The sequence below is a fragment of the Eurosta solidaginis genome, chromosome 5 (genome assembly GCF_040869045.1).
Source record: "Eurosta solidaginis isolate ZX-2024a chromosome 5, ASM4086904v1, whole genome shotgun sequence".
NCBI lineage: Eukaryota > Metazoa > Arthropoda > Insecta > Diptera > Tephritidae > Eurosta > Eurosta solidaginis.
Window position 1 is genome coordinate 148,891,268 of NC_090323.1, and position 15,586 is coordinate 148,906,853.

The 15,586-nt window shown below is 39.6% G+C and overlaps 1 protein-coding gene across 4 annotated transcripts in view; it reads left to right on the top strand.

Annotated features, from left to right (window-relative positions):
- The window catches only part of LOC137253808 (uncharacterized), a 36,495-nt gene that overhangs the window by 19,092 nt on the left and 1,817 nt on the right, over nt 1-15,586 (top strand). The gene's annotated exons all lie outside the window — the stretch shown is intronic.

The following is a 15,586-nucleotide window of genomic DNA, read 5'->3' on the forward strand; positions in this document are numbered from 1 at the left end:
GATCTATACATTGATTTCCATTGTGCTGCAATATCACCAGGGTCAGCGCTATGATTCGAGTTCACCTGATATATGTTTAAAAATTAATTAAAAGATTCTGTAAAGTCCTTATCTAACCAAAAAAAACACAATGATAACACAGGCCGACAGCATCTCAGACCCAGAAACCTGACTATATATTTTCGAAGGATTTTGATGCTATGAATCGAAATGTGGCCTCAAAATTTCTCTACCAGCTCTGGTTTTCGAGATATCCTAACCAAAAAGTGCCTAACCCCTAGAAACCACCCCTACCACACCACAAAATTTTAAAATGTGATATCTCAGGGAAAAAATATTTAAGCAAACTCAACGCCATTTGAAAGAAGAAGACTTTTGTTTAAAGATGACATCCTTTAATATTGGTGAAAGAAAACATTTGCAAGACTACATACCTCAAATATGGGCAAAAACTGTGTTTTTTGCATTTTTGGGTTAGGATATCTCGAAAACCAGAGCTGATAGAGCAATTCTGAGGATTCGGATTCAGAGCATCATAAACCTTCGAAAATATACAGTCCGGTATCTGGGTCTGAATTTTATTAAATTTTGTCGGCCTGTGTAATTTATCCATCGCCTTTGGCGATACAACTCTTGTGACTCGAAGAGATGCGTGAGCAGTTTTTGTCGGTATTTTTTAATGCCCGGAAGTTTTAATTCCCCGGATGAGGGGAACATAGACACAAACACGACATGTGACCCGTTACCATCACCGCACAGAGGTTGAAGAAGCCATGAAAAGAGCCAAACCTTCTAAATCAATAGGTCCAAATGGAGTAGTCATGCCAATGCCAAAACATCTTGGCGCTGAGGAAGAAAGCTATCTGACGCACGTTTTGAAGCCTGGGAAACCGGCTAACGAAGGTGAGTTATAACGACCGGTATTACTCCGTTCGCCAGTAGTGAAGGTATTTGAAGCCTTCCTGCTCCGTCAGTTTAGTGCGAATCTTCGCCTAGCCACTCATCAGCATGGCATCCGCAAAATACATAGCACTACCAGCACTGTAAAAAGCTTTTGATACAGTCCTATACTCCAAGTTATAGAAGATTCACCCTTTCCCCTTTGTATAAAAACACAAACTGCAAATTATCCGAACCTAGCCGGCCAAATCCACGGTCACTGTTTTGCGACGTGGAATATTGGCCGTTCACGACGATGGTGTTGCGCTACCGATTATCAGCCATTAAAACATCCTAGGAGTAACATTCGGTCACACTCTCACCTTCAAGAAGTATGCCATCGAAGTTGTATCTAAAGTACAAATCCGCAACAAAATCCTCAAGTCGCTTGCCACTAGCACTTGGGGAAAAGATGAAGAAACGTTGCTAGCCACGTACAAAGCAATTGGCCGGCCACTCAACAGCAAATCTAAATTACGATGATACAATCTTACCATAACCTTCCTCATATATGGCGCGAAGAAATGAATTGCAAGTAATTCAAGGCAGTGCTTGTGTTTTAAAAACATTTTCTTATGGTCCAAAAAGTTACTATGGCCTCACAAAATCACCGCTTGAATCGCAAAAATATTTTTTACACTAAGAATTTTTCAATTACTTTTGCAATTCCTTTGAGGAATGGGAAATTCGAAAGTACTTTTTCCATTCCTTGTAATGTAATTGGAAAATTTTCAATTACATTTGCAATTCCTTTCGAATGTACTTGGGCAGAAATTACATTTGAACAAAGTATTTTTTTTTCAATTACAAACAAAAAATTTTTTGTACTTGAGCCTCAAAAAACGAAATTACTTTTCGGGTATTGATTACCTAAAGTAATCCTTACTACCCAGCTCTGACGTTAACATATGCGAATTTAGGGAAATCCTGATTATCTATGCACCTTCTGCTAACGTTCGAATCGCGAAACTGTTGATTAATCACTTCAATATTCAGTATGGCAAACTGGTCTTTATTTAGAATACTTTGGGAATAGTACTACACAATTATACTTCACAACGAATAGCGGGTTTAAATCAAAACTGATTAGTTATTACTCAGCTTGCGCTGATTTTATACTTTCGGTTTTCTCGTTCACCCATTTCTCCTAAGGCCTAGTAATTTCGCGAACAGTTGTAGCTTATGCTTGGTTACCAGCTATATATGTAGATGTATATTTGTAGTTTATAGCCATATGCGTGTGTATGTGTGAGTAACTACTGCGGCGGATGACTACATATTTGTGTGTGTGAGATATCTTTCGTCGCCTTCTACATAAGAGTGGCTGCTTTATTGTTGCTGTGCATTTATTTAGTAGCAGCTTAGTGATGTTAATATTCGTCACAATATCGCTCATTTGCTGCAACGTCGTCATAACTCAAAAAACACAATTTTCCAGGAGAGACATTCAAAGATTTTAACTGCCATATGTTGCGCATATAAAGGCATATTTTCATTTTTATAATACGTGCTCAATTTTTAACGGATCACGAAGATTTTTTTATACAACATAGATCATGATATTGGGTACGTTTATATGTTATTAACTCAAAAGTCATGTTTTTTGAGTTATGACGACGTTGCAGCAAATGAGCTAAATAACAAATACCAACAAAATGAATGAATCCAGTGCATGTGGTAAAATAACTTAACACCACGTTAACATATCCTGTTAATATAACATTTCACTTCAATGGCGTAACTCAAAGGCTGACCACTCCGCCACATATTTCTTTTACTATTAATAACTAACAAACTACCTACTTAATTAATTGAAAAAAAAAGTCATTCATCTTTTACCTTTTGTGTTCACTATTACATTTTGTTTTGGTTTTGTGTGCAGTATGTGTCGTGATCGAACTAAATCTTTCTAATCACAGTATCCCTCTATGGAAACGACGTTCGGTCAAACAAACATGAAATTTCCTTAGTGGGAATTATGAGAGTTGGAAATGTGTGAGTAATGAGTGTATGTTAATCGTGCATAATGAGTGTATGTCAACGATATGCTAATGAAAATTGGAGTGTGTACTAAAATAAACCAGTGTGTCCTAATTCGATTGATTGTATAATAGCCGTTGAGAAAAATGCGAAACATTTTTGGATTTAGATGGCTATCTTACTCATTCGTGATTGTATTGTAAAGTACGCTCTCAACCAGAGCTGGGTAACTTCAATTCCATTACATTCCTCAGTAATTGGAAAAAGTAATCAATTCCTTTCCTGCACAGCAAAGGAATTGATTACATTTCAATTCCAAAAAAAAAAAATACTAAATGTAATTTCGTTTTTTGGAGGCTCAAGTACAAAAAATTGTTTTTAAGTAATTGAAAAAAAAAAATCGTTTGCGCAATTATAATTTCTTTCCCAGTACTTTCGAAAGGAATGGGAAATGTAATCGAAATTTTTTTCAATTATAATACAAGGAATGGAAAAAGTACTTTCGAATTTCCCATTCTATTCCTCAAGGGAAGTGCGAAAGTAATTGAAAAACTACAAGTTAGTCTGTGTATAAAAGTCTAAGAGCCCGTGACTGCCAGACCTTCATCATTTTACAAAAGTTGAAATTTCGCCAGTGCATACTTCCAACTGAAGCAGGATCTTTGGTCTATTATAAAACTTTAGCCATAGTGGCTTTAACAGATATCGTGCAAAAATTTTGCAGAAAAATAGACCTTTCCTTCGTCATTTTATAGACTGATTTTCATATATGGTCTTCGTCACGATATAGGGTGGATGTACCAGTAACCGGACACTTAACTTTTTTTTGCTTTTGAACTCTTCTTTGTTACATTTTATAAGTGATATTAAAAACTTTGAATTTTCAAATGACTATTGCCTAATTCTAAATCTAATGTAATCAACCGATTCGATAGAAAACTCTCTATTTTTTTGTAAAATATATCGTATTGATATAAGTCAGAATTTGCCAGTAACCGGACAGTTTTTTCAGAAACCGGACAGTAAAATTCCAGTTATCGGACGCTTATGATCTAAAATAAAAATAATTGTTTTTTAACGTTTTGTAACGTTTTATAACGTTCTTTTTATTTTTATTTAATATTTAAACCAAATAAATAAATACAACAACAAAAAATAAACTTTTGCACATTCTTCATTAATTTCAATGATCTTGCATAGGTACTTATTATTTAAACGTTAAGAAAAACAAGTAAGGAAGGTTAAGTTCGGGTGTAACCGAACATTATATACTCAGTTGAGAGCTATGGTGACAACATAAGTGAAAATAACCATGTAGGAAAATGAACCGAGGGAAACCCTGGAATGTGTTTGTATGACATGCGTATCAAATGAAAGGCATTAAAGAGTATTTTATGAGGGAGTGGGCCATAGTTCTATAGGTGGACGCCATTTAGGGATATAGCCATAAAGGTGGATCAGGGTTGACTCTAGAATGCGTTTGTACGATATGGGTATCAAATAAAAGGTGTTAATGAGTATTTTAAAAGGGAGTAATCTTTAGTTCCATAGGTGGACGCCGTTTCGAGGTATCGCCATAAAGGTGGACCAGAGGTGACCCTAGAATTTGTTTGTACAATATGGGTATCAAAAGAAAGGTGTTAATGAGTATTTTAAAAGGGAGTAATCCTTAGTTCCATAGGTGGACGCCGTTTCGATATATCGCCATAAAGGTGGACCAGGGGTGACCCTAGAATTTGTTTGTACAATATGGGCATCAAACGAATGGTGTTAATGAGTATTTTAAAAGGGAGTGGGTCTTAGTTCTATAGGTGGATGCCGTTTCGAAATATCGCCATAAAAGTGGACCAGGGGTGACTCTAGAATGCGTTTGTACGATATGGGTATCAAATGAAAGGTGTTAATGAGTATTTTAAAAGGGAGTAATCCTTAGATCCATAGGTGCCCGCCGTTTCGAGATATCGCCATAAAGGCGGACCAGGGGTGACCCTATAATTTGTTTGTACAATATGGGTATCAAAAGAAAGGTGTTAATGGGTATTTTAAAAGGGAGAGGGCCTTAGTTCTATAGGTGGACGCCGTCCGAAATATCGCCACAAAGGTGGACCAGGGGTGACTCTAGAATGTGTTTGTACGATATGGGTATCAAATTAAAGGTATTAATGGGGGTTTTAAAAGGGAGTGCTGGTTGTTGTATTGGTGGTCGCATTTTCGAGATATCGCCATAAAGGTGGACCAGGGGTGACTCTAGAATGCGTTTGTACGGTGTGGGTATTAAATGAAAGGTGTTAATGAGTATTTTAAAAGGGAGTAATCCTTAGTTCCATAGGTGGACGCCGTTTCGATATATCGCCATAAAGGTGGACCAGGGGTGACCCTAGAATTTGTTTGTACAATATGGGCATCAAACGAATGGTGTTAATGAGTATTTTAAAAGGGAGTGGGTCTTAGTTCTATAGGTGGATGCCGTTTCGAAATATCGCCATAAAAGTGGACCAGGGGTGACTCTAGAATGCGTTTGTACGATATGGGTATCAAATGAAAGGTGCTAATGAGTATTTTAAAAGGGAGTAATCCTTAGATCCATAGGTGCCCGCCGTTTCGAGATATCGCCATAAAGGCGGGCCAGGAGTGACCCTATAATTTGTTTGTACAATATGGGTATCAAAAGAAAGGTGTTAATGAGTATTTTAAAAGGGAGAGGGCCTTAGTTCTATAGGTGGACGCCGTCCGAAATATCGCCACAAAGGTGGACCAGGGGTGACTCTAGAATGTGTTTGTACGATATGGGTATCAAATTAAAGGTATTAATGGGGGTTTTAAAAGGGAGTGCTGGTTGTTGTATTGGTGGTCGCATTTTCGAGATATCGCCATAAAGGTGGACCAGGGGTGACTCTAGAATGCGTTTGTACGGTGTGGGTATTAAATGAAAGGTGTTAATGAGTATTTTAAAAGGGAGTAATCCTTAGTTCCATAGGTGCCCGCCGTTTCGAGATATCGCCATAAAGGTGGACCAGGGGTAACCCTAGAATTTGTTTGTACAATATGGGCATCAAACGAAAGGTGTTAATGAGTATTTTAAAAGGGAGAGGGCCTTAGTTCTATAGGTGGACGCCGTCCGAAATATCGCCATAAAAGTGGACCAGGGGTGACTCTAGAATGTGTTTGTACGATATGGGTATCAAATTAAAGGTATTAATGAGGGTTTTAAAAGGGAGTGGTGGTTGTTTTATAGGTGGTCGCCTTTTCGAGATATCGCCATAAAGGTGGACCAGGGGTGACTCTAGAATGCGTTTGTACGATATGGGTATCAAATGAAAGGTGTTAATGAGTATTTTAAAAGGGAGTAATCCTTAGATCCATAGGTGCCCGCCGTTTCGAGATATCGCCATAAAGGCGGGCCAGGAGTGACCCTATAATTTGTTTGTACAATATGGGTATCAAAAGAAAGGTGTTAATGAGTATTTTAAAAGGGCGTGGGGCTTAGTTCTATAGGTGGACGGCTTTTCGAGATATCGCCATAAAGGTGGACCAGGGGTGACTCTAGAATGAGTTTGTACGATATGGGTATCAAATTAAAGGTATTAATGAGAGTTTTAAAAGGGAGTGGTGGTAGTTGTATATGTGAAGGCGTTTTCCAGATATCTACCAAAATATGGACCAGGGTGACCCAGAACATTATCTGTTGGATACCGCTAATTTCTTTATATATGTAATACCTGCCAAGATTTTAAGGGTTTTTTATTTCGCCCTGCAGAACTTTTTCACTTTCTTCTACTTAATATGGTAGGTGTCACAACCATTTTATAAAGTTTTTTCTAAAGTTATATTTCGCGTCAATAAAACAATCCAATTACCTTAGCATGTTTCATCCCTTTTTTCGTATTTGGTATAGAATTATGGTATATTTTTTATTTTTCGTAATTTTCGATATCGAAAAAGTGGGCGTGGTCATAGTCGGATTTCGTTCATTTTTATACCAAGATAAAGTAAGTTCAAGTAAGCACGTGAACTAAGTTCATTAAAGATATGTCGATTTATGCTCAAGTTATCGTGTTAACGGCCATGCGGAAGGACAGACGGACGACTGTGTATAAAAACTGGGCGTGGCATCAACCGATTCCGCCCATTTTCACAGAAAACAGTTACCGTCATAAAGGCTATGCCCCTACCAAATTTTAAAAGGATTGGTTAATTTTTGTTCGACTTATAGCGTTAAAAGTATCCTAGACAAATTAAATGAAAAAGGGCGGAGTCACGCCCATTTTCAAATTTTCTTTTATTTTTGTATTTTGTTGCACCACATCATTACTGGAGTTGAATGTTGACATAATTTACTTATATACTGTAAAGATATTAAATTTTTTGTTAAAATTTTACTTTAAAAAAATTTTTTTTTAAAAGTGGGCGTGGTCCGTCTCCGATTTTGCTAATTTTTATTAAGCGTACATACAGTAATAGGAGTAATGTTCCTGCCAAATTTCATCATGATATCTTCAACGACTGCCAAATTACAGCTCGCAAAATTTTAAATTACCTTCCTTTAAAAGTTGGCAGTGCCACGCCCATTGTCCAAAATTTTACTAGTTTTCTATTCTGCGTCATAAGTTCAACTCATCTACCAAGTTTCGTCGCTTTATCTGTCTTTTGTAATGAATTATCGCACTTTCTCGGTTTTTCGAAATTTTCGATATCGAAAAAGTGGGCGTGGTTATATTCCGATATCGTTCATTTTAAATAGCGATCTGAGATGAGTGCTCAGGAACCTACATACCAAATTTCATCAAGATACCTCAAAATTTACTCAAGTTATCGTGTTAACGGACGGACGGACGGACGGACATGGCTCAATCAAATTTTTTTTCGATCCTGATTATTTTGATATATGGAAGTCTATATCTATCTCGATTCCTTTATATATGTACAACCAACCGTTATCCAATCAAAGTTAATATACTCTGTGAGCTCTGCTCAACTGAGTATAACAAACAAAAACATTCTTTCATTTTCAGTTAAAATATACTTGGATAAAAAAGAAACACACAAAATTCCAATAAATAAAAAATTTAAATATAAATATTTCATTAATTTCAATACATTTTAGCTGAAAACATACCTACGCAGTAATTAAACATTATATAAATGCCACACAGACTGCTTCCCAACTTTGCTCATCTTCTTCTCGTTGAAAACCGGAGTCTCCGCGTTAGATCCCTTTAGTATCATCGATTAAGCTGGAGTCTGGTTGTTATCTCCCTTTAGCTTATTAACACTTGTGCCTTTGCTTCTCAAGCCATTATTGTCTCCCTCTTCCTGTATTACAGCTTTTGAGGTACATGGCTTTATTTCCCTCTTCGATCAGCTTTGCAGATTTTGAAGTTTGGTTCCTGTCATTACGGCTAATTCGGCTCCTGGTTCTTGGACTGGAGCGTTTACCCTCCCCTTATGCCTCTTAAAAGCATGCTTGTCAGGTTCAGCCGATCGCTGCCTCTTGCTTCTAGGGGCTTCTTCCCCTTCGATGCGGTTGCAAAATTGAGGGTTGTTCACAGCAAAGCTTCCACTGTCTCACGGGCTCATGCCAAGCGATCGCCCTCATCGTTGGTTGGGTGAACCACTGGGCCCAAGAGCTGCATAATTCTTAATGCATCCCAATATTTTGAGAGGGTTCTCTTAAGCTCTCTATCTCGTTGTTTCCGTTCTTAATTCTTTGTCCGGGCTAGTATGCCGCTCCTTTTCCGAGCGCACTGACTGCACACTATTATCGCTATCCGCGTCCGAGTCATAGCTGATAGCGATTTCCTCTTTCCCGAACTGCGACGCCATCGTCTTTTCCTTCGCATCCTTACTGTTTCTTAAAGTGTTTGAGTTCATCTTGGTCGTACGACCACCTGCCCACAAGGCGGACTCAGTGGTCTAATGTTAAAAATGGGGATAAAAACCGTCGCCCACAACAGCGCCCTTGTTGTGGTAAGGAAATCATTACTTCCCGAGGCGGCCCGGTATCGGGAAGGCTCCGTTCAAATACAGCCGAAACTATCCCCTGGTTGCAAATCGTCCAGTAGGCACGGTCCGCATAACACCCTGCATTATGGATTATCACACATAGGTTAGGTTGAACTGGCCGGTCCATGAGGGCCTCACATAGACTGAATGAGTCCGTAGTGTTACCATACGTTTGTTCTAACGACCAAACTCAAAAATTCTATCAAAAACCAGGGCCTATGTTAAAAAATAACTCCGTTCTCTTGGCAAATACTATAAGCTTTCCAGGACTTAAGCCACTTGCTGCTTCTAGATCTGACAGCTGTATCACTCCTAATAGCTGGAGCCTTAGCCTGGCAAGCGCAGGGCACGAGCACAGAACGTGCTAGATCGTTTTCTCCTCCAACCCGCACTTCCTACATCTGATTTCACTGGCCAGCCTAATTTAAAGGCATATGACGCCAGAAGGTAGTGTCTAGTCAGAATACCCGTCATGGGTCTACAGTCTTCTCTTTTTAATGATAGAATCAACTTTGTTAGTCTAAGGTAGTAAGACTTACACATAATCTTCGACACTTTACAGCCTCGCGATTGAACCCACGCCTTTCCTGCTTGGTCGGGCATGTGCACCTCTCACCTTCGCTTAATCTCGCCCAGTCTAACTGGGATTATCCCACATACTATAATTAATTTTAATATAAACAAAGATTATTAAAAAGGGATAAAGAAACAGCATGTCCGGATACTAGAATTGTGCGGTTGTTAACTATTTCTAGTAACCGGACACTTTGTCCGGATTGTGGAAAACACTATTATTTTTATTCCAATTTCCGTACAGGTGCATTTACAAAAATATATACATATTTTCACTAATTTTAAACTGTTATCACGTATTTTTGTCAATTATTTATAGAATGACAATCATTTGAAACACTTTTGTCACCTAATTATTAGTAAAAACTCACCTGATAGAAGTGAAGTAGACTAGCAAAAAAATTGAAAAGTAGCACGTCTTAACACTTCACTTCACACACGTAAACTAAAAGTGAAACAACAAAGCTTCTTTTGAAAATAAAGCAAAAGGCAAATTGCGAAACCGTTATAAATGAGTAGCTTCTTCCAATGAATTTTTCGAATTTTAAAATAAGTCAACGGTTTGCTTATTTAAAACGATTAAAGTGAAAAATGTCCGGTTACTGGTAAATAAATAAATAAATGTAAGGCGCGATAACCTCCGAAGAGATTTAAGGCCGAGCTTCTCTTCCAATTTGCGTCGTGCTCCTCTTGATTTTCCCTACAAATTGGCCGGACGGGACCTACATGTTTTATGCCGACTCCGAACGGCATCTGCAAGGCAGATGAGTTTTCACTGAGAGCTTTTCATGGCAGAAATACACCCGGAGCGCTTGCCAAACACTGCCGAGGGGCGACCCCGCTTAGAAAATTTTTCTTCTAATTGAAAAACCTTATTTCTAAAATTTTGATGTTGCTTTGCCCGGGAGTTGAACCCAGGGCATACGGCGTGATAGGCGGAGCACGCTACCATCACACCACGGTGGCCGCCGACTGGTACTGGTACATCTACCCTAAGAAGCACCTAGCCTCATTGCCAGACACTTTCCATAGTGGCTTTGTCCAACCAGACACTTTTTATAATGTAAAACTGCACTTTTTCGTAAGCTGAAAGTTATTTTACGGCAAACAAAATTTCAAAGGTTTTTTTTAAAGATTTTGTATTCGAATTTCAGTATAAAATTGCTTCGATGTTCTTTGAAGTTTAGAAGGATTAAAAGTGTCTGTCAAAGCCACTATGGAAAGTGTCTGGCAATGAGGCTAGTGGCTTCTTATATCATGACGGAGACCATATATGAAAATCAGTCTTTATAAAATGACGAAAGAAATGTCTATTTTTCTGCAAAATTTTTGCACGATATCTGCTAAAGCCACTATGACTCAGTTGGAAGTATGTATGAACTGACGAAATTTCGACTTTTATAAAATGACGAAGGTCTGGCAGTCAGGAGCCCTTGCTCAATAAGGACATCAGATTTTTCTTGTGAGTGGTAACTGAAGGCATTTGAAAACACCATTGAATATCAAATCATTATTCTCTTAAAGTTCCTAGCTAAGTAAGGGCATTTCCTTTCCTTCCTCCGCTATCAAAGGGTGGTGGATGTAGCAAAGCAACAAACTTTTCTAATTTTCTTTGATACATTCAGCGGGCATAACGTAAACACCCATTAATGTTCCGGAAAACTGTTTTCTCGTATTCTTGATCTTTTGATCTATCCATAGTTGCCCCTCTGAACCAGATTGTAATAAATAATATTAGAGCTGACAATGACAAAGAGTCATCCGTATAAAACCTCCGAAGCGTTTGAAAGCTTCATATTTAAGTTTGCATGAAAATTATGCATCGTTTCGCCTGCTTGTTTAGTTGTTTGATGTTCTTCTGTCCTCATTCTTTTAAATTCGGGATATTTGCATTCCCACCTCCTCACAGTTCGAGGTTTGTCCTTATACCTTGGCCATGCCAATGCTAAAATACCTTGGCGCTAAGGGAGTAAGCTTCCTGACCCACGTTTTCAAGCCTGAGAAACCGGCTATCAGTCCGTTCGCCAGTAGCGAAGACATTGGAAACCTTCCTGCTCCGTCAGTTTACTGCGAATCTTCGCCTAGCCACTCATCAGCATGGTTTCTGCAAAATGCATAGCACTACCGGCGCTGTCAAACGATTTTGACACATCAACCAGGGCACTCTACTCCAAGATGCAGAAGGTTCACCCTTTCCCCTTTGTATGAAAAGGTGGACTGCAAATTATCTTAACCTAGTCGACCAAATCCACGGCCACTCTGTTTTGCGACGTGGAATATGGGACGTTCACGTCGATGGTGTTGCACTACCGATTGTCTCTAAAGATCTTAGGGATAACATTCGGTCACACTCTCACCTTCCAGGCGTATGCCATCGAATCTGTATCTAAAGTACAAATCCGCAACAAAATCCTCAAGTCGCTTGCCAGTAGCACTTGGAGAACAGTTGAAGAAACGTTGCTAGCCACGTACAAAGCAATTGGCCGGCCACTCAACAGCAAGTCCAAACTACGGTGATACAATCGTACCATACCCTTCCTCATATATGGCGAGGAAAAATTGATTGCCAGTCATATAAGACAGTGCTTCTGTTTTATAAACATTTTCTTATGGTCCAAGGAGTTACTATGGCCTCATAAAATCTCAACTTTAAATCGCAAAAATATTTTTTGCACTAAGAATTTTTCAATTCCTTTTGCAATTCCTTTGAGGAATGGGAAATTATTAATTACTTTTGGCATTCCTTGTAATTTAATTGGAAAATTTTCAATTATATTTGCAATTCATTTCCAAAGTTCTGGGGCAGAAATTACTTTTGCGCTAAGTATTTGATTTCAATTACAAACAAAATTGTTTGTACTCGAGCCTCCAAAAAACGAAAGACATTTGGTGTTTTTTTTGGGGAATTGAAATGTAGGAGCAATATGTATGTAGGAGCATTATGTAGGAGCAATACCGCTGTTAGCTGTTATTAGACTACTTTTAGGTATAGTATCCGAAGTCTACGAACAGTGTGGAGCGCATACGCATCCGTGACTATGATGTCTCGCGTTTTGCGCATTTATTCGTTTAACAGCTCCTTGAACTTTTCTGGTAGAGAATCCATAGCCATAGAAGCCATATAGCAGGATGTCAGGAGAATAACTTTCCCCCCAGTCGTTGAGAGCAGAGCTGGGTAGTAATGATTATTTTAGGTATTCAGCTACCGTCAATTCCCCATTACATCTACTTGAGGAAAGTAATCAATTCCTTTGCTGTGGAAAAGTTCAAGGAGCTGTTAAACGAATAAATGCGCAAAACGCGAGGCATCATAGTCACGGATGCGTATGCGCTCCACACTGTTCGTAGACTTCGGATACTAAAGTAGTCTAATAACAGCTAACAGCGGTATTGCTCCTACATAAAGTAATATACTCTGTGCTCACCATAATCGCCTAAGATCTATACCCGAGGTAGGTATGCCTGTCATAAAAGGCGACTAAAATACCAAATAGATTCATGGGGTAGTGTAGCGCAACCCTTCCAACGGGTTTTCAGCACAATATATAGCATCTCCAACCCAATTGTCAACCTCACCTATCCGAGGCTCTGGCGACCCCGCACTCCTCATGGTTCTAGGGGGTGGGAGGGCAGGATGGCCTGGAAGGTCGCATGTGGTCATAACAAATCGTTCCCGCGATGGTCGGGCTTGGTACCGGAACGTACCTGGTCTGTATCCGGCGAAGGACCATCAACATCGATAACACTCCCCAAGGCCTTCGGGGAGGGTCCTTATCGTTAAAACAACAACAACAACCTATCTTTTTATACGGCCCTTACGCAGATACATGTTTGAGGGTGTTTGATGGGCTTATGCATATCAGCCTCGGCATATCCCCAAAAACAAGGCAGAAAAGGTCACGTCCACTATATTATAAACTCTAGAAGAACAGACTGGACCGAAATCCATTAATTTTTAAATGGAAAACTTGGGCAGCTGAAGAAGGTTGCCGCTCCCGATGTATCAATACGCTAAGATTCAGGAGCACGACAAAGACACCATGGTTGAGTAAGGAGCTAAAATTTCTTAGAGCACAGACTAGGGAGACATTTAAGCTAGCAAAGGCTGTGAAGTACACAAGGAGAAGAATGTTCCAATGCCCGACTGTTTCTGATGTCCTCGTTAAGGCAAACGCGTTGATGTTGCCATACAGGAAGCACTATGGAAGGGGATAGGCAGAATGGCAATCGGGTTTTGCGACGTCTACAAGAGTGGTCATAGTATGAATAAAAGCCCAACTCTGATCCAAGGTGTGGGTTTTGTGGTGTGAAAGAAACTTCGCCGCCAAGTACTGTTCACGTCTGTGACCCGCATCAAGACGAAATTTTTCAAAATAACGTCTCAATATCATTCTAAAATCGACTTTAACGCCAGGGTAGGAAAGGAAGTGGTATTTGGTCCTACAGTCGGAAAATTTAGCTTCCACGATGTAACAATTCCCATCGGGTTGAAAATGGTTATGGTATATATGGTTATTTGCAGTACAATCGGAGGACACGAAATCAAACAGATTACGTCAAGATCTGCGGTAGGCATATTTCCAGTGTCCTGGATTTACGCACTTTGCGAGGTCCACTTTGCGCAGCCAAGAAAATTCGCGCAGTGACTTAAGAAAAGTTTGCCATTGAAAAGCTGCTCACAAAACACAGCTGATGATGACTTTACTCGGATCTCACCTCTTAAACAAATAATAAATACTTAGCGCGATTAACCTCCGATGACATTTATGCCTCCTCCTTCGGAGTGTTTACCTAACTACTGCCGATGGGCGCCCGCTCACCTCTGCTCACTGCATGTTTCTCTTCCATCACGTACCGCCGCTGCTGATACCATAGGTTTCCAGCGAGCCCGAAAAAACAACTGCTAGGAAAAGGAGTGTTTCTCTACCTCAAAAAAAAAAGGAAGCAGCCTAGCGGGACACGCTACGTACTAGCGCCGTTTATTGAGCGTAGCTTATGAGGTTTTGCCAAATGACGTTGGGCAATACCATCAGTTCCGTAAGGGTTGGTAAAGACCAAACCAGAACCAAACGAAACTTCAGACAAGTAAACTTCCATTTGTGGGATTTACAGAAACCAATGCTGGAGAGTATAATTTTAGGAGCAGAACTAAATTGCTAATCTATTATTAGAGTTTATAGCTGCTGGTGTTACGGCGGGTCACAAGCACAGCCCACAATCCGCTCTGCAGGGAATAGAGTAACGTTACACGTTTCTATAGCGAGTTGCTTGATCCAAGATAGATGACCGTCAGACACTACAAATGGAATCCCTTAGCTAGTTTTTAAACCGATTATGATCTTATCAAGTTGTCGCCTTCTCACTTTCGCTCACCACTAAACGGTTATCCTGTGACTATCAAGATGTTGCTTGGACATAAGCCTCCGAAAGTGGTACGCTAATTGAAAAGAATCGCCGTCATTGCTTGGTGAATGGCGATCAGAAGCTTTTCCCACTTGCGTAGACTTTTACACACGGCAAGTAATTAGCCTTAGTGAGTGGACATACACCAAATTAAAATAAATAAGGGGAAAAAAGAGGAAGAAAAGAAATTGAAAAGAGGAAACCTGGAAAAGGAAAATAGGAGACGGGAACCGAAAGACTTGGACTCACATAGAAAAATGAGATATGAGTTAGCGTAATCACGTTAGATTTTTATCGAAACTATATATAGGAGTTTGGTTGTTGTTGTTGTTATAGCAGTGCTTCGCCCCACCTAAGGGGTGCGGCCGATCACAAATTATCATCAATATCCTCTAACGGGAGTCCGAGGAAACTTGCTGTTTCAACAGGGGTGGACCATAATGAGAGGGGTGCTAGAGGCGTTGGTTCCATATTACAATTAAAGAGATGGTTGGTGTCATGTAGGAACACATTGCAAGCGGGGCATACATTTTGTATGTCGGGGTTGATTCTGGATAGGTAAGAGTTTAACCTGTTACAGTATCCAGAACGAAGTTGAGCTAGAGTGACTCGCGTTTCCCTGGGGAGTATGCGTTCCTATTCCGCAAGTTTTGGGTACTGTTCTTTGAGTACTGGGATCACCGGACAA